The sequence below is a fragment of the Gnatocerus cornutus genome, chromosome 1 (genome assembly GCF_029298725.1).
Source record: "Gnatocerus cornutus isolate USDA-ARS CGAHR chromosome 1, icGnaCorn1.1, whole genome shotgun sequence".
Lineage (NCBI taxonomy): Eukaryota > Metazoa > Arthropoda > Insecta > Coleoptera > Tenebrionidae > Gnatocerus > Gnatocerus cornutus.
The window spans coordinates 33667626-33692978 of NC_142233.1; the positions used below are offsets into that span (position 1 = coordinate 33667626).

A 25353-nucleotide genomic window follows, 5' to 3' on the forward strand; every position below is an offset into this window, starting at 1 on the left:
ACCTAGATAATTGGATAGAGGTGTCCCTATGGCCCATCCCTTAATCCGGCCTTAGTTCTGCTAGGGTTCATGTAATGAACACGAGATTATATCTTCTCAAAAATCAACTTTATTTATGATAGATTGGAATACAAGCCGGGATATCAACGTCATCAATAAGATTGTTACTCGTAATCAATAACGAAGAACAGGCAATATTACAAACTTCAGCGAAAGTGATAAATTCTCGATACGCGCTCATAGACCGCAGACTGAGCGTAGACGCGTTTGCAATAAAAACAGCTTACTAATCAAATTTTTCAAGAAGAGTTTTTGACACTTTTCCTTAAGGGGTTACATACAGTTACAATTTTTAAAAAATTGATTTTCTTAATTATATTTTCGTAATGTTCATAGATACATTTAAGTAAACACACAAAAAATTTCTAGTTAATTATTTTGCCCCTTTCTATTGTTTGTACCGCAGACAATACAACGCCAACTGGAGATAATAGAAACTGCCGAAGAGACGAAGTGTTGATTCTATGACCTTAAATTCGACAACTCAATGTAAATTTAAAATTTAATATTGTTGCTTTAGAAATGCTTTTGAAACATTAAACGCGCTTTTCTCAAAACTGTTTCTAAAGTCGGTGAGCAAGATTTCTCCGAAACGCCTTTACCCATCAGTCGCAAGTATATTTTTTAGAAATTAATTGAAGGTTATATTTCAGCAATAAATATTTTCCATTTTATAAACCGTTATTTAAGGTTTAATTTTGTGTCAAATATTGCTATATTTTTTCGAGAATCCGCCAGTTTGTTAAAAATAATTATTTTGCTTATTCCTTCGATCATTTGCAAAGTAATACATTATCTTAACGAAATGTTCTTGATTTTTTCATTTTAAATAATCCAGTCCTGGGATATTGTGCTCATCGCAAGACTCCGTTTTTTATAGATGCTTTCGGAGATTAGCTATAGCAGCTTCCAAGATAATTATTTTTACAAATAAAAAAAAAGTTAAAACAATGCTTAACGTTAGCGCAATATGTGTGTAAATTTTTACTTTGATTAAGTGAAAGGTTTTCTGAAAAATATTCTTAGAAAAATCGCTTTAAGCTCTCTGACCCCCTTAAGGAGCACAACTAGTGTGACTTTTTTAAAGAAAACTAATGCAAAAAATGTTTTCCAATTTGGAGAACATATTTTTACATAATTAATAAAAAAAATTGAAGTTTTCAGATAGAAATATTTAATTCTGGCTGAGTTATTCAGGATCTCGCAAGCTATTGAAAAAAGACCTTCCACTGCTGCAGTGATTGCGGCCCTTCATCCTGATTGAAATAAAATAAAATAAAAAGATTATTAAACTAGAAGATATTTTCCGTAAAATGACCCTAGATTCTGGAGGAATTTTGAAATTTGATAAACTGGCAGACTGAAAAAAATGTTGAATTTTGACCACCCAAAATTACATTTTTTGTATAAAAATAGTCGTATGATCAAAAAACTGAAGGGTCATTGTACAAAAAAACATACAAAATATAAAAATTGTAATTTAGATCACAAGACCGGAAAATTCTCTCATGAAAGTCACATTATTTTTGAGGTCAACAAAATTAAAAAAATCTCCAAAAACACGGCGGTATAAAAAACTATTTAGAATATTTATTTGAAATTTTTGTATGATATTTTAAAGGTAAAAGGTAGGTTTACAATAATTTAATTAAAATTATTTTAATCTTGCGACTAACTTGACAATTGATGACATTTGATTGGCGGAAAATCGATCATATGTCACTTTAACATGAAGTTAAGTTAAGTTAAATATAATTAATTTTTTCAAAATTTTCGCTGGTTGTGTCCCTTAATTCGATCGACATTTCTTTTAAATTCGTCTTGTTGTTCTGTTATTTTATTTTAGGCATGATCCGCTTTGGATTAAAGAAAATCTTATTTATAAAGAAAGTAGTTTTAAAGCGTATAAAATATTTTCATAAGACAAGAATTCCACATATAAATGGGATTCCTATGTCTAACTTTGCCCACTTCTAGAGAGATATTATCTTTTAAAACAAAGGTGGTAGTAAAGTGTTTTACTATTTTCTTTTAAAATACAGGAAATAATCGAGTTCCTGGCTAATATTAGCTTTGGAGGAAATAACTCTCTTTAGCAAAAGAAATTCTAAAATGAACCGAACAATGCGAATCTTGTTTCTCTTTACTAATAGCGTTTGTTTCAGCTCGACTTGTTTCTGCCTCGGAAAATTGTTATTTTATTATCAAAGTCGATCAACTGCCTTGAGCAGTGCTAGTGTATTTCAGATGTCCCCCAACAAGGGTTGGCATCATTTTTTATGAGAGAAATCCGAGTATTGACCTCCCCGTGTCTGATTTAATTTGGCATAGAATGTGAACTAATTAGTATGTAAAGTTTAACTCTGTCAACACGGAGCCTCCTGAATACATCAAAATTAAGCCGAAACCACTTCCGGAAAACATCTAATTCCAGTTCGTGCACATTGTCCTCTTAAAAACACAAATAATGCTTAATTCATTCGGGTCCTGAAGTTCAATTACCCGAAACTATGACGTTTTTCGAGCAAATGATGTAAGTAGTAAGAGGCAGGCTGTAAAAACTATTCCAAAAAGCCAAAAGAAGACCCGATGGCAAACATTATTAGACTTAGTCGGAGTTTGGTTCGCCACGAGATAAGAGCCAATACTTTGTTTTTCACACTTTCAGGTTTGTTTCTTGAGTGAGTAATTCACCATCAATGACAAATCGAAGCGAGGAATTTTTTCGGTGTCGCGTTAAATCGTCTGGACAATCGCTCTTTTACCGGCCTTTCCGTTACAAATATCGACTGTGTTTGCTGTGTTTAATTTAAATTAACGCAACCACGATGTTTTAATGGTTTTGTAAATGAATGATGAACATTCGGGCACATTTGACCGAAATACTCGAGCCGACATAAACCTAAAAGTAAACATGCAATTAAAGAGTTGCAGATTATTCATGTGCTCAATGAATATGTAAATGATGACACTGCTGCGCAAATTTACATTTGGCGAAGGGAAAAACGCTTTTGATTGAAAATAATTCCGGATCATACTGGAACAACAGAGCGGGCATGACTGGGTCAAAGGCAAACATTCATTTTTTGCCGGGAGCTAAGGCACCAAGTGCGTTGTTGCGCCGAGTGAAAGAGCTAATATTGTTAAGGAAGAGCTGAAGAAGTAAAATGAGGTAGGCGCCTTATTTTTCCGCGAAAAGTGCACTCACTCGTACAACTTTACATCAAGCTAATCTACGAAAAATGGCTCGTCCGTCAGAATTAAATATTTAATTAAAAGCCAGTCTTCTCCCACCAGAAATCGCATTAAAACATCACTCCTTTCAGTTCAGACATGGGATTAAAGCGTAAAGAAGCTATTTTTTAGCACTTATAAACATTTTAAACTTGGAAGCGAAATCTCAACCATGCAAATTTCCCCAGGGAAAACACTATACGTGTTAGTGGAAAATGGACTTTCCAAACTAGAAACAATCGCGCCGCCAACATGCTTAATTATTTATTTTCAGGACAAGCTTCCTACACTTAGTTTACAAGTTCGATGGAGAAAATTGAAGAGGTCGGAGTAGAATTCCTAATTGAAAAGGTTCACAATAATCTTGAAAAGTTTCACGCCCGATAATGGAAACTAACGGAGAGTTGAGCTAGTGTGGAAATTCTACTTAAAAACAATTTTCGAGAGCTCATAATCGGGAAAAGCTCGATAAAGTTAATCTGGCTCATAAAACTTCCATGCAAATTCAACGAATTAGGTCTTAACTCAACACACAGATACTTGTAGAAAATTCCTCTTTACACTTAATTTGATTAACTTTGATTCGAGGGAAACCCCGTCAATCCGCACTGATACGATAGCCGACAAATGCAATGGTGGGTCAGCGAAATGAGCAGATTTTCCTAAATTAGATTTATATTGTTGCGCTCGACAGAATGATTTTTATTTATTATGAGTCTGTCCAGTTATTATTTATCTGACGTTGATATTTGGAAAATTGCGGAATTATTGAGAAAAAAAGGACAGATAAAAGTTATGAAAAATTAAAAATATTTACAGAATGACAGCGCGAATTGATAAAATGGTGCGGACAGTTTGTCCCTGACAGTTCGTCCCCGGTAATTAGTCCCCAAACTTTTTTGTCCCCGGTCAATTTGTTTTCCCAGTTATTTCGTCCCTTTGAAAATTTGTCCCCTGCAAATTTGTCCCTAAAAACTTTGTTTACATGCGATGTAATAATAATAAGAGCATCAATATTTGCGGGCGCATACAATAAAAATGTAATTCGATTTTCATAATTTCTTATCTGCCCACCCTTAAAATTGTCGTTAATAATATTAATTTATTTTTTGTCATCGTGAGAATTTAAACAACCAGTTTTTATTTTATTCATATTGCAGGAAACTAATGAGCTCATCTTAAGTTATTTTTGAGACGTTCTCTGCGTCTGATCATTAAAATTCTTCTTAATACACAAGGTGATGAAAAAAAGCACCCGTGAGTGGAAGTACCATGCCCTTGTCAGTTAAACCATCTCAAAAATCAAAGCAAAATTAATCTAAACTTATTTCTCTTTACAATATGAATATTTTTCAAAAAAAGATTTTGGCTATGCTGCTCAACCCTTTCTAATAAAATTTTACATTCGGCAGTCTTCGTAACTAAGCAACTAATACTGAGAGCTTTACAATGTTGTAACATTGAAAAATTTTTTACAAAGCCAAGAAATGTTACTTTTAAAGTGTAAGAAACTTTTTGTTCTTTTTTTTGATACAGAATATCAATTACTGTAAAAAATGTGATGTCGAATGATGAAATTGTTATAAAAGTTTATCCAAATAGTGTTTGATCATTTATAATCGTAGTTAAAAAAGCACAAATTTCGTTTTGGTTTTTAATTTTGGGCACAAGAAAGAATTAGATGCAACATGTATTTAGCATAGGCGCCTTTTTTTCATCACCTTGTATTACGGATTTAGTACTTTTATGTAATTTACTTTGGTGGACACAGACAAAGTTAAAAGTTAAAAATTAATTTGCAGATGTTTGTTCTTAAAAAGACTTTTTTTTTCGATTATTGAAAATGATTTAGATAATTTTTCAATCAATAATAATAATTATTTAATTTTTCGTCAGACTCTTATTAATTTGTAATCCGTCTTTATCGCATGCTAATATTGCAGTTTTTGTATGTCTTCTCTATAAATGTTTTTATTTACCAGTGACAATTTTATTATATTTGATTTTTTTAGTGGGACAAAAAAGCCGGGGACGAATTGACGGGGGCAAACTCTCGGGGACGAAGTGGTCGTATTCCCGCCAAACTGCCTCACTTATTTCCTAATTTCGACCTCACGAGAATGCAGAAACGCATCATAAAATAACGAATGGACTAATTCAACCAAAATTATTTCATGATTGCGACCAAAGTTATTATCTACTGTAATAACCTCTAAACGTGCAATACACAGTTTACAACATGCTCGGTGGTAATTACAAATTATTGATGGTGTTTGCAGTGTAATTGCCTCCTCCAAAGGTTTAGTCTTGCATTAAATATTTACAGCTTCCGTGTATGTTCCGGAACATATAATAACAATTAAAAATAAACAAAATAATGGCACAGTTTGTTGCTCCGCGTATTTTACTAAATAAGGCAATATTTCCTGGCTACGTGGGTGAAATTGCAGTCGTCCGAGTGCAGCTGTAGATTATATAAACATGATGGAAATGAAGAGAAAACAATTGTGTTTGTTTAGATCTGAAACTTGAAATTCTATTTTATTAGCTAAAACTTCTGCTAGAGCTGACAGGAACATTATGAAATTCAGATTTCAAAACGGAATAAATAAAATTAATGATGTTCCCACTGGTAAAGTATCCAGAATGTGATATATTAAAAATCAAGCGAGGGTACTGAAGCGTATTATAAAAATGTAATTATGTAAATAAAGCGATTTCGTGATTACACAAAAATAAAACATTTTACATCGTTATAGGCGATCCATCATATTTTTATTCTGTCATTTGTCGGCACATGCTTTGTTAGCATGTGCATAATAAGGAGACACGAAGTTTAAAAGCTTTTAACGCGAAAAAGTAGTACAAACTGTATATTTAAAAAAATTAGACTATTTAGTTGAAATTGTTGCATATTCCGCCCTTTAGCCGCCCATTTCGCAGCGACGTTATCTGGAAGTTATAAAATTTAAACTAGCAGTAGTAGCACCTCTTTACTCCGATATGATCGGCTTTAACTTGATGACTTCATCGAGGTAATGAGTCGCTGAGGCACTAAAACACGAATAGCATTTCATCCGTGTCGGGAAACCATCGGCCTATGAATTACCGTTTGCCATATTTCACAGCGACATAAAACGCTAGGTGGACATAGGGATTTGCCGTTCGTGTTTAATTGGTGCCCTAGCCCTGAGAAGGGTTACACACTGAGATAAATTCAAGTTAGGTCGAATTAGCGAGAAATTAGTATGCCCGTTACAGCCGAATGAATTAGCTCAGAGGGCCAACGTAGGCCAAAAATTGATATAGGAATTTCGTTCTATATGCTGCACCTGGATTGGAAACGTTAATTGAAAGTGTGCTCGTTTTCTGGGAACTGCTGCCTCCGGTGCGAGCGAAATTAATTAGGAGATGGCAGCAGGAAATGTGGAGGAGCTTTTTTATTGCTATGACGAGATGTGTTTGTAAAAATTTTCCTGTTCGGCTAAATTTGGCGCCATTGTCGACAAGCCATGCGGTGGAATTCTATATTGCCAGCTAACTTCAAAATATTTATTGGGTAGGTTTCAGCTACGACGTTCTTTTTCAGAGTCACGCTATTTGCATATTGTATATTCAATTAGGTTTTACTTTATATCCAGGCACACGTTAATATTCCTGACAGCTGACAGGACTAATATTATTTAAGCTGAAGACACGAACTTTTTCCAGATGTCTAGTCTGCGGAATTACATCTACTTTGACGGGGAAAATTGAAACAAAGCAGGATAGTTCACCTGCGATATGAAAAATTATTTCCTATTCTACGGAAGCGTAGAAGGGTTAACTTTTTTTTTTAAAGTCAGAAAAAAAGTCGCACTTCCAGAAAAGAAGTCGCAATTCCAGAAAATAAAATCGCACTGCCAGAAAAAAACAAACCTTGATGCAACCAGTAATACAATATAAATTTCTATATTAGGGCATTAGAATGACTTTATTCTATGTTAAAAAATCATATTAGTACAAGTTTCATTCTAAAACGATTCTGGATTCAAAAGTCTCTAAATGAATGGCTCAATTCAAAACGATTTATGGTGTCACAATGAAAAATCACCTAAAATTATTACAGAATGAAGTTTATATTCCATTTTGGATGCTATAGCTTGACTTTTGAAACTAAATTTGAAAGAAAAGCCGTAATATAGAAATTTCTATTAAAAACTCATTACTCATTACAGAGGTCAATTCCAACAATCGTTCTTTCTGCTCAAGCACGAATATGGGCCATTCTGCAACTTGCTTTAGAATACCCTATTTAGTGTAGTTTGGACATTCCTTGTCGCAGTCAAATATTCCCTATGAAGAATTTTGTCGATTTCAACTCAGGTTTGCAACATAACAAAGTTACTTGAAATCAGTCCAATAGGTTAAAATTTTAAATTTTGCAACAAAACGAATTTTCATTGAATGCACGTTAATAATAAATTACCAAAAGGATTGCCATTTTTTGAATAAATAATTCTCTGGAAAACGATTCATAAAATTTGACTCGATTTACAATTTTCCACAGCAAGTTAAAACTATTAATTGTGTTTTATTTATTATAGAATCTGGACGTCTCTGTCTTTAATGTGCGTCATGTGACAAATCTTTTTTGATTTCAAAATACGCCTAAAGTACTCCTAAAAATAAAAGTATTTATGGAATTAGAGACAGAGGTGATTCGTTTTATCACTAGACGAGCTGTTGATGATCGAGTCGAAGACGAAATGAATCAACACGTCGTGTGATAAAGGCACTTTTGCTTTGGTTTTGTAAGATTGTTTCTTATTCAGTAAATAAAATGGTATAAAATCAATATTTGACACATTTTCTTACATATGTCAGATTTTAACAAATTTTTGTATTACTGTACAACTAGACCGTATTTTATCGACCAACTTATTTATATGACTTGTGCTAAATAAACGGCATTTTGTAAATAAAAGGTCTCATTTCGTAACTGAATTAGTAAAAAGAAATTAAAATTAATTATACAAATTAGGTTTTGCCTCGACGGACCATAAATTGCGTCTTGTTATAAAATGAAGTATTTTTGCAAGTTGTAAAAATAGCTATTTTGTGTTAAATTGTAGTCTTTGGATGACTATTCCATGCTTTTAAGTTAACATCCAATCAGATTGGAGATCTACCGTGGTATTATCGCGACAAGCCTTAGCACGGTGTTGGTGTTGTCAACCATGGTTACATGGTTACAAATTAATTTTTTGACGTTTAAAAATGAGTAGTTTTGCTAATAATTCCGATGACGAAATTATTATTATTATTACTACTGTATGCATGGAATAGTGCAAAATACAATTCGTAGGATGAATATTCTGTGATAATTTAGACTTTTATTAGCAAACTCAATTTATGTTTAGCTAATAAATCGTCTAAATTATTAGTATAAATTAGTCTAATTTTATTCCCGTTTTTTATTTTTTGTTTAGGTTTAATGAAAAATCGGAAAACTATTTTGTAATGAAGATAAAGACGATTAACGTATGACTGGTTTCGTTTAATGTTTGTTTTTTTTTTCTGGCAGTGCGACTTTATTTTCTGGCAGTGTGACTTTTTTTCTGACAATGCGACTTTAAAAAAAACCCTCTACGCTCTACGCTCTACGCTTCTGTACTATTCAAAAGAAAACATCGAATTTGTCGGTATCGCCCTAATTATTCGCGTTTATCAATATTTCCAGAATGCAAGGAGTTTCCACCGGTGTTCTCTATAGATAACAGACATAGAACTTCTAATATATAGAATACTCCTCCTCTCCTTCGCTTTCAGTGTAATCAACGGAAGCAAAGGGGATGATGGAACTAAACGCCGTGTTCTTTGTCTCTAAGAGTCGAGGTAGATGTTTGTAATCTCTTTCCAACTATTTTAAGACAATGCCATTTGATAAGAATTGAAGTTTCCCTGCAGTTCCACTCTTGTTGGCGGTTAGATTTCGATTGAAAGCAGTGTTGGGGACACCTCGTCTACAACTAAATTGACGAAACGACACGAATTATAAAGACGTTTGTGCTCAATAGAAATAAAACTCTTGTCTTATCTCCAAGCCACTATCTTCCAATTTAATAATGACATTTCAAATATTCAAAAGTTCGTCTCGTGTTTGCTCTGCTAATAACTTAAGTGATTGTAATTTATTGATGTTATCTCTCACGTTCTGTCATGGGAAAAAGTCAAATTGTAATAACGTTTTAATACAAATCAATAGTTTCATCACGCTATCAAAAAAAGTTCTCTTGGCTATTGTTCCGCTCTAATGAATACAAAATTGAATTACTGTTTGTTTACGGGTTTGTTTCATTTATCAACTTTTCGATCTTATCAAAACATAAATTTTGTGATGAATAAAGATGTTTATTTACATGTCATTGGGTTAATGGGGCTGTTGTCATTTCCACGTTTCGATGGCATTATTAATGTTTAACATTGCGTTTGCTGGACAATCCGATGCACCTATTATCATTATTAAGCCGGCACTTTATACCTAATGAATTTCAGGATTTATTTCAGCCGATTTTAGATAACGCCCGTTTTTTAAATATCGAAATGGGCTCATAAATAAACACTGACCTCGCTGCTATTTTGGTATTCTTCATCATCATAAATGATAAAATATTTAGACAGTAACAATTAATTTGGTAAGTGTATGTTCACGTCAAATATTTGGAGCAACAGAATTTTAGCTTTTACGTTATTTCGTCACTAAATTTAGGTTTATTTAGTGAAAAAGCTTTGTGCAGTTTTTCTGTATTAAATTTTGAGTTTTATTCAAACGAGTAAGATTGAGAGATCCCCATTTTGCCAAGTTAAAATTTTGAATTTCTAGGCAATAAAATTGAAAAATGCAAAATCAGAAAAATTAATGCGCCAATAAATCTCAATAAAGTAGACACAGCACGTCTATAAAAGCCATTGCAACGGCAATTCCTGCAATTTTAAAAGAATTGTACCTAATAACTCCGCTATCAGCGCATCGGTAAATTATTTTACGTCTACTTATCCCCCGAATGGGGTCCGTGGGGGCCAATTAGCCCGAACAAAACAAGCATTATCTCCGCACTAATGTTCGTTAGAACTGTACGAATCAAGCCGAATTTCCTTGAATGTTTCTCTTTAATTACAAAAAGATGATTGTTTTCCCTCTTCCGACAATGAAATTACTGGAAAAAGTGACCGTCATCAGCAAAAAAACGCCAAGTTCGCTTCCAGTTAATAATAAATTAATTAGCAAAAAGTGCGGGTGTCCCTTTTTTGTGCATAAAAGGCAATCCTTCATAGCCCTAACAAGTGTATATGAGTTTGAGCTCTATACCAATGTCGCAATAAAACAAAATGTGAGTCGTAGATCATAATAAAGCTCGGCTGGTCCAATTACGGTCGAAATACAAAGAGTCGTAAATAGCTTATAAAACTTACATGGATCAGAGCCAAAAACGGATTAAACCAACAAACAACCTCTCGATAAACCTAAGGACCGGGCAAATTAAACAAATTCGGGTTTAATGTGGATTTTGCTCGCATATGATAACAGCTTAAAAGTTCTGAGCCCGGTCAGAATAACATGTGTTTAATTAAAAAACTTCTCGCAGTTGGTAATTTTTAATAACTAAATTCCTCACAATACATCTGTCGATTTTCTCAAGAGCACTTCAGACGATTCTTTGTTTTGTCTACAACTCGGGAAAACTTTGATGTCTATTGTCGGAACTTCCCAAATATCTGGTTCATTTCAAAAACAAGAAAAAATGGAATTTAATACTCACTGCTGCAGCCCCGGCTTCCTCAAAGACCTGTAAAATTAAAAATCAGTTTGACAATTGTGTCCACGTATCGTAAAAAGTAAGTAAAATCTCGAACAAGGCAAAGCAGGAGGAAGGAAATAAGAGGATTTACCTGAATCGCTTCAAGGGTAGATTGGGGTCATCGCAGGGTTGTGCATATGTGTTTACAGAATACCGTTTAAAATCCGCACAAAGGAAAATAATTCTCTTGTGAAATGGACTTAAGTGATTGAAATTGGACGCCAAAAAATGCACAACTCCAAATCGATAATTGTTAAATCTGATGTGTGGCATCAGATTTTAATGCAGAGTAAACAGGGTAGTTTATACTTCACTCTGTTGAGACATTGATCCGTACACAAAAACCTTAATCGACATTTTGCGGTATCTCAATCAATCAAAACATGACACTTACATTGCTTGAGCTGAAAACTTCATTTTCACATCAACGAAAATGTATTACCGAACGATAAGTGCAGACTAAAAAGACGAATAAACTGGGGCCGGGATAGATGGCATTTCTTTACTTTGGTGGTTTAAAAAGAGGGTTTATTTTGATTGAGGTGGGAAATGCGGAAGGATGAGAACAAATAAAAGTATGCAGCGCTTAAACGTATCTGTTTACAAAACGGTACCCCAGAAACATAAGGGTCTATTTCCAATTTTTGTGAAAAAATGTTTTTTATTACTCCAACATTCCATTAAAATTTTCGTTGTAAGACCAAAAAAATGCCACCATTTTTTTTAAGATCCTATAATTTCTAAGGTCTTGACTGTCTTATTAAGAATACCGATTTAGAAAAATTTAGACGAAAAAGAAGAATATTTAGAAATTTTTATTTGGACAACTGTGAAAATGTAAATTTTTTTCAACACTGTAATTTCGTTATTTTTAGTGCGACGACAACGAAATGTATGCATTGTTTCTTTTGTTTGTTTTAGTAATATCACTAATTTGCAAAATTTTAGATCAAAAAATCGAATTTTCAGAAATTTTCGTTTTAAGACCAAAAAAATGCCACCAATTTGTTTTTTTAAATCCTGTAATTTCTTTATTTTTTATGTGATTTTAACGAAATTTGTGCAGATTATCACTCTTAACTGTCTTATTTACAGTGCCAATTTACAAAAATTTAGAGCGAAAAGGAGAATTTGTAGACATTTGTATTTCAAGCAGCTAAAAAAATACAAAAAAAATCTGAACGCGCCTTAATTTCGTCCTTTTTGGTGTCACAAGAACGAATTTTGTGGGAGTTCTTTTAAAGTTAAATATTTATAAAAGTTACTGAATTTGGGTTAATTTTAATATATTTTTGTTAGCCATTATTTCTAATGACGTATTACCGTTTGTTTTTTTGTAAAAACATTGTTAATTTTTTTTTAAGTTTTTATTACTAAGTGGGACTTAGGTCCAGATAATCTAATATTTCTTAGAAGCATAAGAAACCAAGTGTAAAAATATGCCCAAAAAATTATTTTTCGATCAAAGATTACGACTATCAAGCACGATTTAAAATAAATAGTCATCAATAACTGGCAATTCGCTTTTAAATTGCATATTTAAAAAGAGATTAATAACACCACAGTGATTTTTTAGAATACCTGTTTTGTTAATTTTCTTGAAACTATAATTTATGGAGATAAATCCTTATGCTTTTGAGGTACCGAAAAGTTCATAGCTATTTTTGCACGCCTGAGGATATGAGTAATTATTTCGCTCTAAAAGAGAATAAACTTCTACTAATGTTATTATCCCTCGTATTATAAATCAGCTTCTGGATTTTTATTCCGAAAACACTTACCCTCACCTCTAATTTACATCTTTATGGAAAATATTTTCCCACTTTATCGCTCTGTTGCGTCTCGAAAGCCACCGGAGGATTTTCCCAGTATTCAGGCTACCAACTATTAAGTACTTAATGCAATTTGGGAGTATTGATCGTAATTCAAGTGACAAGTTTCGGAAATGTCTTATCGAACTTGACAAAACGTGCTTACTGTCGTGATTAACCCCGAAAAGTCGTTATCCAGCTCTCGATATAAAAGTGTAATAAACACAGCACAGACATGAATTCCCACTCACCGAATATGGCCACCAATTTACCTCGCTCTCCGATAAAGATCAAAGTGAAGAAGAACGTCGTGAATAAAGGAAACAATAAACATTTGATAAATGGAAGAGTTCACGCAACGGAATGCGGCGTCGGATTCTCGACTAATATCGACGTCATGTGCCCCAACGTCACTCAATCACACGTGCTAGGAAAATGTGTTACCGGAAGACACGTGAACGGAATGCTCGTCGAGGAAACAAAGCCGGATACACCACAACCTGTTAGGTTTCGTCACCCCTTTTAAAATTATGCGGAGAAACTTTGCGCGCCGCAAAATCTAAAAACTACATTTTTACAGCCGTGTTTACGCAACAGCGTTTCGTAATCACAGTATTTTAAGTTCAATGTTTGTTTCCAATTTACCTCGAGCTTCCATTGTTTACAGTTTCTGATAACGAGTTTACGCTCAAAGCACTTGTGGTTTTTGTACATTAGGAACATGAAATTGGGTAATTTTAATAACTCCGCGCATGTTGTTAAAAGTGCAAAGTTTTGTTACCCGCAAACTTGTGAGATACGTGTTGGATAAAACTTTTGGCAGTCTTGTACTTTTTGGGATAACATAAACAACTCAAATAAATAAATGGTGGATGCGCCGGGGAAGGATTACAAAATGGTAATAACTTTAGGACCATCATTACTACCAGAAACTCGTCGTAATACATAAAGAGAGGTCGTTATTTTGTTTAATTTTATTCCGCTTTTATATCGCTATAAATGGCTTTCTCTCAAATTAAATGCATTATGAGAGGAGCTGCGGACAGTTATCGTATTAAGAAACGGACGTTTGAAAAAATTATCGTAAGTTTAACTACGGTCGTAAAAGACATGCCATAAACTAGTTTTAATCCGCGCGTTGATGGTGTCGTATTGCGAACTAATTCAGTAGATTTGCAGTGGTGGTTTTCTCACATTTTGATGATTAATCCAAAAGTAGGCTTCAAATCGTCCTACTTCAGAAAATAACTGATTTAGGGCCGATTTCACCAACTGTAGTTTTAATAAACTGAGATTAGTTTAACTGGTGATTTTCAACTTAGTTTTGTTTGTTCTGATTTCACCAAGGAAATCAAAGTTTTCTTAAACCGAGATTTATAAAACTGCGATCAAGACAAAAGGAACAATGGCAATGCTGCAAATTATTGTCACTATGATAGACAATTACGTCTTGTTTCTTGAGCAACAAGTTTTGGTGATTAAACGCAAGGAAAATTTATCTTTCTAACAGTCAGTATTGGTAGATCTTGTAATAGAAGTGATTAAAAAAGAAGCACCAAAAATAAAGATGTGTGGAGAAAACTCTTCGGCATTCTGTTTTTGGCTTCTTTTTCTGTAAAACGACCATTAAGCCTGGTATAGACTTGAGAGAAATTCGCGACACTTTTCGCGCGAGTTCTTACTTATGTGTTTACACTGTTTGCAATAAATTCTGCAGTTCTCTAGCGAGAATTTGGAGAGTTTTAGCTTTTGCAATTTCTCACAAACCCCTTATTTGAAAGAGTTGCGAGAATTTGAGCAAGATCAAAAATGCTTGTATACACTATGCGTAAGAACTTTGGCGAGTTCCAGCGAGTCAACTTGCAGCGGTAGTTAGACTAGGAGCTCAGGCAAGATTTTTCACAAATTTCTGTCCGCCTTTACCATTGCTCAAGAACTTTTAAACAAATCTAAAGAAAAAGTAAATCACTCACTAGAAACAATAGGCTCTAAATGTTGATTGTTTGAAACCCAATAAAAATGTTAAATTAAACTTCAATTAAATTAAAAACTATTTTCCTGTGATTTTTCCCAATTCATTGCAGTTTTCTTGATCTAAAATGTTCAATCTATGTCAAAGTATTTGTCTACCAGCTAATGGCGTTCGATGTTTTCCATAATTTGTATAGCCTAATAGGATCTTAACAATGTTGTTGAATTGTTTGTTGGGCTATGAGATAATTTTAAGACACAGGATGGAGTTACCTAAATTTTTGGAATCATCTAGAAGAACCTCTTCCTCTGTTCTACGCTGTTGCAAGAACAAAAATAAAATAAAAAGCAGCCATTATTTTTTATTCATATGTATTGAAAATAAGTAACTCTGCAATTGGATTCAAAACAAATAGCGCTCCTTGGCTTTACGAGGTGAAATCTTTTTAGATACACTCCTAGAACAATATTTTGCATCTAGACTATGCATGTTTGGCCTCCTGGAACCACAATTTCACTCTTATTCTTACTAGAATCGCCAAAAATCACCTCTTTTTCTCTCAATTTAGATAAAAATATAAATTTCAAAAATTGACATTTCATTAATCCCAGTTTTAGATCGTTAACAGGTTGAAATTGGCCAGTTGCTTGCTGAACGTACATTAGTACTACACTCAGTTTAAAAATGTTGGTAAAATCATATTTTGTGTTGATCTACGTTTAAGAGAAACAAATCTTAGTTTAAGTGGGTGGTGAAATCGGCCCTTAGAAGCAATTGATTTTTCTTTCGTTTTCGGCTCATAAATTCTCAGTGAAATTCTAACAAAAATAAACAGGGACACAAAACTTTAAATTACTAAACTTAAACTAATTGATCTAATTAAATTAGTATAGGTGCGAATGCCTCATATTCGCCGGAGAGTCCCGAAAACATATCGACAACAAGTTTGTTATTTTTGACACCTTTTATAAACCACTTCAGGATTTATGTGTCGCTTTAGATCTTTTGGGCTGTCGATCTTGTCAAATTGAATTATCAATCGCAACATTTAACTTATTCTTCCGGTTAGAACTACAATATCCACAATGTTCAAAGTTCCATTTTGCCAAGTATATTAGAGGGTGTAAACTGCAACTAATTACAAGAAGAATTTAAACTTACTAAACCGAGTGGGTATAAAACGCGTTCTTTTGCCGCTCGATTGGTTTTTACGAGTGTTTTTAAGAAGTGTCTCCAGCTTGGAGTGCGTGTGTAAAGTGCCGCCACCGTGTGAGGTGGTGGCAATAATAATTAATGACCATTCGAGTCAGTGATTTATAGCGAAAGATCTAAATTCTCGAACCACAAAAACTCCTGCGTGTAACCCATATTTAGTGTTTTCTCGAAGAAAAAGTGTAGTTTTTTACAGTGAAATGGGTTGTTGGATCCAACTTTCCCGAAGTAATCAGGGAATATTTTCCAAGGTCCCCTTTGTTCCCTGTGGGTCAATGCCAAAAGTGTGTGCACATAAAATTTGGTTGCAAATTGTTGAAATTCAAATCAGATCGTATATCCAAACGCAGGAGAAATTTCAAGGTGAATTTAATTAGTTTGGTGTGATTTACGTACCTCAGACTGTTTCAATCGGAATTAACACCTTGTAGATCATTAATTTTTCATCGTTCCACGTTCGACTTGGTTTGTTGAATTATTGAACGACTTGTTTGCATGACTTCTGCTATTTCCTCTGCAGTTTCATGGGCAAGAGTCGGCGTATCTTAACTACACATCTGGCAATAACGTTGTTAAAACGCCACAAAATGTCCAATTTAAACCGTGTTGTCTTGGCAATTCCCATTGAAAATTAACCTTTAAATCTTTAATCAAAGACCCACAAAATCACCACTTTTTCTATACATGTCCCCGATATTGAAACCTTTTATCATTCAAATCGAATTTTCATTCGTGGCGAAATGAAAAGGACAACCGTTTATACATAATGCGAAATCAATATTTTTTTTCGGCGAAAATATGTCCCCTTTTCGAGAAGTATTATCTACGTATTTCCAACGCATGAAAAAAATGGAGAACAGAGATGAAGTGACTCCTGAAAATTTATTGAAAATCCCGTTTTCATTAAATGGGAGGCACTTTTTCGAGAGATAAGGGTTGACGACCCCCATATTTGCCTCTTGTAAGTAGGGCGCAGAGAACGACCTGTACGCGGTAATTTATAGCGCCATTTGTCCTTTAGATTGTGTCATAAGAGCATTTAAATAGCAAGTTGGGTTATTATTGGGAATTTATTAAAATTCATCTTTCACGTTATCTTTAGTTCTTGATTAATTACACTTGAACTTTAGATAAGAGTCGGTTTTACCTGCTAATTAATTGCTGGAAAAATTAATTTTATTAAATTAGAAGAAAACAAATTATTATCCAAAATTTTTTGGCAACGAATTTAATGTTTATTCTAAAGGAATACATTTTTATGTATTCTCCTAGGTTACATTCATCATTCAGGCAGTAAATTAAATTAATAAGACTAAATACAGCGATTGCTCCGTGAATTCTTTGGAATCAGCCTCACATTTTGTGTAAAATGTGTTCAAATATGTTGAGTTTGCTTTAACAATAAACATAACATTGACCAAAAACTTACTGTTGTGAACGGTAGCTTTTGAGGGAGATTGAAAAACTGGCGTCTCCACCAATTTTTAAAAGTTTTAATTTTTTTTAATTCAATGGATGTTATGGAAAGTTGTTGTTTCTGCAATTAGGTAAATAAAATGTACCAAAAACTGTCATAAAATTAAAGTTTTGGAAAAAATTAAGAATTTTTGAAGACAAAAATAGCTATTTTTGATACAAGTAATATACAGTTAGTTATTTATTGTCGTACGTGGATTTGGAATCTGCGGAAACTTCTGCGTAAAATGAGCTTTAATAACATAAGTTTACTCTAAAAATAAGCAAGATATTGTTTTCAGAACTTTGACATAGCTTTATTAGTCGTGTTTTTTTTTAATAAAAAAAATTCCAACTTTTGACTTTTGGTAAATCTAAAAACGATTTCTTAGCTAAAAAATCGCAAGAAAAACAATGGTGAAAACCGTTTTTTCGATCTGTAGAAGTTTCCGAGATATTGAGCACAGATTGTTTCGATCCTTCAAAAATTTGGCCCTTTGGCGACAACCCTAAAATTCAAACGGTGATTACTCAGTTATTTGTAGACGTACGTTAAAAATTCTCCCGGTTTTCAAATCAGCGTCACATTTTGCCCAAATATGTTGAATTTGCTTCAAAAATATACGAGACTAACCAAAAACTGTTTCAAAGAGGTCTTTTTAAGGTGGTTTTCAATGAGTGTTTCGAGGTAAAAATAACAGTTAGTACCTTTAAATTCTGCGCAAAAGCAGCCTAAAATCTATTAACTAGCCAAATTTTACAATGATCGGACAAATAGTTTACGAGTTTTGGCCCAAAAACAGAAAATAGAAAATTTTTCATCGATTGATTGATTGATTCATTGCACCTGAACACCTGAACTTTAGATAACAATCGGTTTTATATGTTAATTAATTTCTGGAAAAAGTAATTTTCTTAAATTATAAAAAAAAAAACAAATTATTATCCAAAATTTCTTGGCACTGAATTTAATATTTATCTAAAGAAATAAATTTTACATCCATCAGAAATTTTCTCACCTGTGTTAAACCGTGCGGGCTCCCCATAAATAACTCGCTTTAAGAAGAGGCAGTAAATAAAAATTAATAGGGCCAAATCTGAGAGGTCAACAATTTTTTGACTATATTTCACGGTAGACGATATGAGGTAAAAGCGAATGATAAATTCTCCCTCACCCACCACAAGAGCAGTGGAATAGATGGTGATGTATTCGATAAGGGTCATATTAGAACCGCCTGAAATATTGCTCGTGGCCATTATAAAAGTCACATACAAGAAATATAGCAAACGGGAGCTGTCATAATTATTCAGAAGAGTCAAGTATTGATTTGATTAAAAAAAGTCGCGTGCATTAAAGTCAATAATTACTCTACACGAGCTATGCAAATTGCAATTAGTGTTTGGATAATGAGTATGAATTCAACTTGCTGTCACCGTTGAGTAAATGAATTTCATTATAGTGACACCGCGGTATAAAATGGGGGTTGCATTTATGCAATGAGTGAATTTGGCGACGCACTCTCGACAATCCCTTTATGAAAGTTGGGAATTCGATAACGTTATCTTATTTGTTTTACACTACTCAGACGAACATTTTCTTCGAAATATACACTAATAAATAATTTATAAACAAGTTTCGACGTTCCGCTATCACAACTAAATTCAAAACTTCTCTCTCACGAATAATTCGTTCAGTTCGAAACTCGGTAACTTTATTTGCAACTTCGACATATTAACAGCCCGATTTCGTTTGAAAATCTCAGCTTCTAGGATTTTAGTTTGCATGGAAAAATTCGTACATGTTTAGTCCCCTAAATGGTCTAATAAATCCTGTCTTTTAGTAAATTAGTTCAGGTATTTTCCACAGGCGTCTGTTTTCACGGTTTCTCGTCACAAGCAGACTTTATTATGCTAATGAAAGCACCCTAACAAATATTACCAAGTTTAGAGCTTGCTAGACTCGAGCTTATTTGAAATTTTCGTTTATGTATTGAAGTAAATACCTATTGTTCCCCCGAAATATTTTTCATTGTAACCTAGACGTACTGTAACTTCGGCGAGTTGCTCAGAGTTGGAAGAACATGAGAAACTAGATGTTGTGCAAATGTACAGAGCTTGTCTTTGTGCGCAACTTGCCGAATGGGTCTTTGTTTAACTTGGAAGGCCTTTTAAGTCACAGGTCAACCAGAGATTTCGTGTGAGGACACAATCCGAGATGGATAATTTAGCATTGGCGTCGTTGCAGCTTTTGCCAAAGTTTGATGAGAATTAGACTGGAGTTTAACACAGACAGGTAGCTGAAGTGTTAGGAAATTGGTTACGAATTTGTCGTCGGGTGGAATGCGGCGGTAGTTGTTGCTCGCGGGGGTGAAATCGACTTTTGTACTTTTTGTCTGCTCAAATTCGAGTAAAATTTTGACCGAGTTGGATTACCACCCTTCCATACGTCCAATCAATAAACCTTCCAGATAAATGACAAGGTAAACACAATTTATATTGAACGTTAAAATTGGTGGAGGCGCCGCGTCTCTTTTAAAAATAGATCCCCAATTTCAACCCTTATCGTGTTTATAACTGGCCTGAGGATAATTCCCCTGACTTAAAAACTAAATAGAAGGTGCGGTGTCATAATAATCAGCTGGATATTGCTTTAAAAGCTTTCGGCTCCCCGGGGCGCTATAGATACTCTTTAATTTAGTTAGAAATAAATTAAATAATAAGCATTATCGTTAATTTGCAGTTCTCGCGTGCTTCTTCCCGACGCATGAGTGTCGGTGTTGGTCTCTAATTGGAACAATTTCAATTTCCTCCGAAACTTCTGCATTTGTTATAACCCAGCGTAAGGTATTTCTGCACTGTTTCAAAACACCAAAACAACCAAGTTCCGGGTTGTTGGCTAAAACCAGTTAGTTCCACAGCGAACGAACATCAGACAGTTTGCGCGAATTCCCAATGCGCGATGTAAACATAAGCTAGAACAGCGGAAATATACACCAACAATTTTGTAATGTGGCCCTTGCATCCTATTGTTACTACTTGAACCGTACAGGTTGTCATACGCAAAATTCGCCCTTATCGAATCAGAAAAAAATTCGAGATCCGATTTTTGCATTACTTCACACTGGAATAAATCCGATTTTGATGGGAGCACACTTCGTCGGAAATGCAGTTACCATGTTCATGTCCGAATGTGAACAATATGCCGGTACAATAAACATCAAGTTGGTTGTTGCCGCTCTGTCGGTTGTAATTAAATTAAAATATAAATCTCAATTTGTCTGCGGTGAAGCGAACTTTGGATAATTTGTTGCTGTGTAATGAAATATCCATGTTACCAAATTCCCGCCCACTGAATGGTTACAAAATGTATTTTTCAAATTATACAGTCGGAACAATGGCCATTAGAAGCAATGAAGCGAAAAAATTCTCTAAAACTTTCATGGAGAACTCCGATAGCGTGAGCTTAATTGTAACGAAAGATGAGGGAAAGCGATAATTTCCAATTTCTAAGACTACACTTAGAAAATTGTATGTGTTTATAATGTCTGAAGCAATTAAACTGCAATTATTTGAAACCCAACGTGGGTTCGGAAAAGCCTTGTCTACACAGTGATTTATTTTTGCAACTAATTTAACTTCCATGTCTCTAATTTTAGTTTCAAACTTGGAACGAATTTTATTTTTTGTTGTAAGCTTCTTATCTCATTTCGTTAAATGTAACTGCTTCTTTGAACACCGCCACTTTGCTTGTAAAGTTTCAAATCGTTCTCTTGGACATTATCAAACGACCAACTCGTATCGAGCTTAAACTCAACAAAAAGCTCAGATTTCTGTCATGACCAAATTATCAACAAAACATTCTAGCATGACTTCCTTCCAAAGCGAATCTTTTTATGCCGCACAAAGACGTTCTACTAATTAATCATCTCGTTATCGTCCATATCCCACAAGTCCCCGCTTTAATAATGTGAGCTTTAATGAACGGTCAGCCCTGACCATGCAGCTTAAGATGGTTTCTAGCTGTCAACGCGGCAAGTTTAAATGACAATACGCTGCAAATGTATTAAACTTTAAGCAAGAACTAGGAATTCGTGCTATGTTTGAAAGCAGCAGAATTTGATTAAAGCGGAAATTGCCAAGTTGATAAAATGAAAGCACATTTTGTTGTGAATAAATTATTGTTGCTGCATTGAGATTTTAATTCAAATTCTGATTACACTGATGGGTGAAGGTGTGGTATTGAATGTGGAGCCCGCAGTGTGGCTTATTGGAATTTGGGAACAAATTCTGGTTATTTCACTTCGATGGGCAGCGGGCTACACCTGAACTGGTCATGGAAGTTTTCCCTTTCATGTTAGCAGGTTTCACTGCATTCCTATATTGCTTGTGGCAAAAGTCCGCGCTCCGTCTTTAAAATTTTATATTGTTTATAAATATTTTATGTTTATATCCGATTTTGATCTATTTAGAATGCAAAAGGTCTGACAGGAGGCAAATAAGAAATCTAGAAGTAGATACAGTAATTTTGAAATATCAAATAAAAATATAGAAAATATTGAGGAAAGAAACAATCAAACGTTCAAATATTAGTAAACCTTCCACTCCTTATTCATTGAAATATTTTGTTATTAATCTAAATGGATGTAATAATAGTAAACGACAGACATTTCATCAAACTTTCTAAACATGGCTTTTTCCGAATGAATAATAAATCAGTTATATTTATTCGCCTCCAACAAGCTCCACAGCTTTTCTATTAAATTTCCATTTTAGAGTTGCTTGAGTCCATTTGTGAATAGTCGCTTGTTAAGTGGCATTTGCAGTAATTGGCTTCATTTACCGGGTAAATTCGATGCACCAATTCAAAGGTGGTATAATAATTAATACTTGTGAGTTGTGGAATATAGCGAAAGTTATTTACCCTGCACAACTTAAACCGCATTGTATTGTTGAGTTGATGAAATTGAATATCGTACCTGCATTTGGTCAGCTATTGGTTTGTTTAATTCGCAAATATTAATTTACCAAATCGACAGAAAAGCGAGGTCTACCAAAGAAGCGAGATTCACCGATTTCCGAGAGCCATCTAGTCGGTTTGTATAATTCGCAAATATCAATTTACCAAACCTGCATAAAATGTCCGATTAAATGAAAGTGTCAACAGTTGAACTGATTTTTCATCCAACTTTGTCGTTTATTTATCTGCTCGCCACAGTAATAATCGATTAATTGATTAATTAATTAATTATATCAACCGATCACAATATAAGCAACAGGTCAAGCTTCCCTCGTCGATGGTAAATAAATGACGCTTTGTCCACAAAAGAACTGACTATTGATCTGTACATCAAACGGTGAATCATTTATATATAAAACGACAATACACCTGTTTAGCGGTAATGAAATATTTTCATTATGGAGAGGTACCTGAAAATTTTGGCTTGTTTGAAAGTTTTTATCGGGTTTGTTCCTGCAGCAATTCCTATGTGTTCTATCTGGGGCTGTTTACTCCAATTGGTCTTATCATAAACTGCAAATAACTGGAGGAAATCTGAGCACGCACCGACATAAATACACAGTTAGTTCATCTTTAGATTTAGATATCGGAATAATACGCCATGCAAGAATTTCCGAAGTAAACATACATCTCTCCCTCCCAATCTATTTTTGCGTTCAATTATAGTAATTGATTCCGGTGATTATTATCAAAAGGCGGCAATACAGTCAACATCAATTAATAAAATGATCGGGAAAAAGCAGCCACGTATTGATCTCCGTTCGGCAAAAAATATTAAAGTTCAGCTACGATGCACAAATTAAAAGACCAACATCGCCGTCATGTCAATCTTCGTATTCTGGTCGAAAATTGGCGGTGTCAGACGTCAGTAGAACGAATTGATGGCCATCATATATATAAGCAGATCAGCTAACGATCCACACGTCTGCTCTTGAGGGCAATAAAGTAGAACACCAAGCGAATAGCACAATAGAAACGCCTGAAACACATTTAAATCAAGACATTCGGTGATATATTACCGAAACGAAGGCATCAATAATGCAGACATTTTTCTAAATCGGAAAAAGGAAAAATAAATAATTGTCGAGAGAAAAGTCAGTTTATACCTATACGGATTTATTGCCCGGCTCTTGTGGGTTCGCGGGCATAACCGCAACACAATAACACAAAAGCTTGATCTGATATCTATGAGTTATTACGCAAGCTGCTTATATTTGTGTCTAGGAGTGGCTGCGGTTTCTTCCTTGCAATTATGGGGGATAATACGAGCACTTTCTGATTTATGAGGGAAACTCAAAGAGGTCCTGGGCGTATTATCCCATTATGAGGTTTACTTTAGATACCTGAGCGATTCTACATGAAGATCTGAAAAAAAAAATTGTTTTCTATTTTTTCTTATGTAGGACACTGAGCGCATTTATATAGAAACGTTCAATAAATAAATAGAGGTAATATATTTTACCGACCAATATAACATGACTCAAAACCTTCTATGATGGGTTATATGTATATCATATTTATAACAAGAAGGTTTTTTTTATTCATAAATGTTCTCCTCACCCCATATGTTAGGTGCAACCCCTAGAGTTTAAATTTCATAGTTTCGCAACAATTCTTCGAATATCAAAAGCGACAAAAAATTTTTGGGATAGAATTTATAAAATTAATGTTTAGGTGATTGTTATCATTATTGTGATAACCGCCGTGGACTACTTTTCAGCTTCTAATTTGAATGGAATATTTATCTGGTAACCAGTTGTATTGTTCAATTCCTCCTCATTATTGGTAAATTTTTTTTTAATACATGATTGTATTAACCGAGGTTTTTCAATTTTATTTTGCTAAAAACTGAAACAGCCATTTGCTTGAAAAAAAATGTTAATGGAAAGCCAAAAGGCAAGTAGTTTATGGTAAAAATTAAAACGTACAGAAAAAAACATTCTAAAGTGCTTTAAAAAAATTCTATACACCGTGGTCCACGAGTGATAATGAGCCTGACCAAACTCAAACTGCAACTCAACATACATTTTCATAGCTGTCGTAGATATTTGAAATGATCGTCAAAGTTGACAAATTTTTCAGAACAATCTACTCACGCTATTATGCCTTTAATTTATGAAGACTGCTAAGTTTTAGCCTTGCTTTTTCCTGCTTAACGTTTCGTCGGAGGAGATGCCAATCCACATGCGATTAGAAACTGTCTTGAGTGAAAGGATTTGTCGAAAATGTATTTTGGGTTGCAGTTTGAATTCGGTCAGGCTCATTATCACACGTGGACACTGGGCGGTAATGGGTTAACACTCATTGCTACGAAGGTGATAGTTTTTGAGTACCGCTCTTGGAAATGGCCAAATTCCGAGTAAAATTGAAACATCTGAAACAAATCGTTCATGAAATGCCTGCTCGTTGTATAGGAAATGTAACAGTTAGAGGAGATAAAATGAGAACAGGAAGTGCAAAAAGAGGAGATAATGCATTTAGCAAAAGTTCCCAAGTTTTTAGGCAGATTCGTGCGAAACTTTGGTTGGAGAAATTTATGCTGGTTACCGCTAACAAAAAGCAAATTTGCCCCGCAAAACTATCGCAAAAACAAAGGAGTGCTTTTAATATTCGTTTTAAGATGAGAGACGGTGAAGTTCATTGATTTTTATCGCGGCGGCAATATTTCGCCATCAAAGAAAAAGTAGCGACGCTACCAGCGATTGTTTTAGTCTTATTGAGAGTCTATCGAGCAAAGGTTGCACTTAATAC

At 34.2% G+C, this 25353-nt stretch overlaps 1 protein-coding gene across 3 annotated transcripts in view; it reads right to left on the minus strand.

Annotated features, from left to right (window-relative positions):
* LOC148181975 (neurotrimin-like) overlaps positions 1–25353 on the minus strand; it is a 218575-nt gene that overhangs the window by 99534 nt on the left and 93688 nt on the right. For 2 of the 3 annotated variants that reach the window (XM_088040357.1, XM_088040362.1), the window contains exon 2: positions 11097–11123. The exons of the other annotated variant lie outside the window; for it this stretch is intronic. The gene's annotated coding sequence lies outside the window, so the exon portion shown is untranslated. The remainder of the gene's footprint in view (positions 1–11096; positions 11124–25353) is intronic. 3 annotated transcript variants of the gene reach the window in all.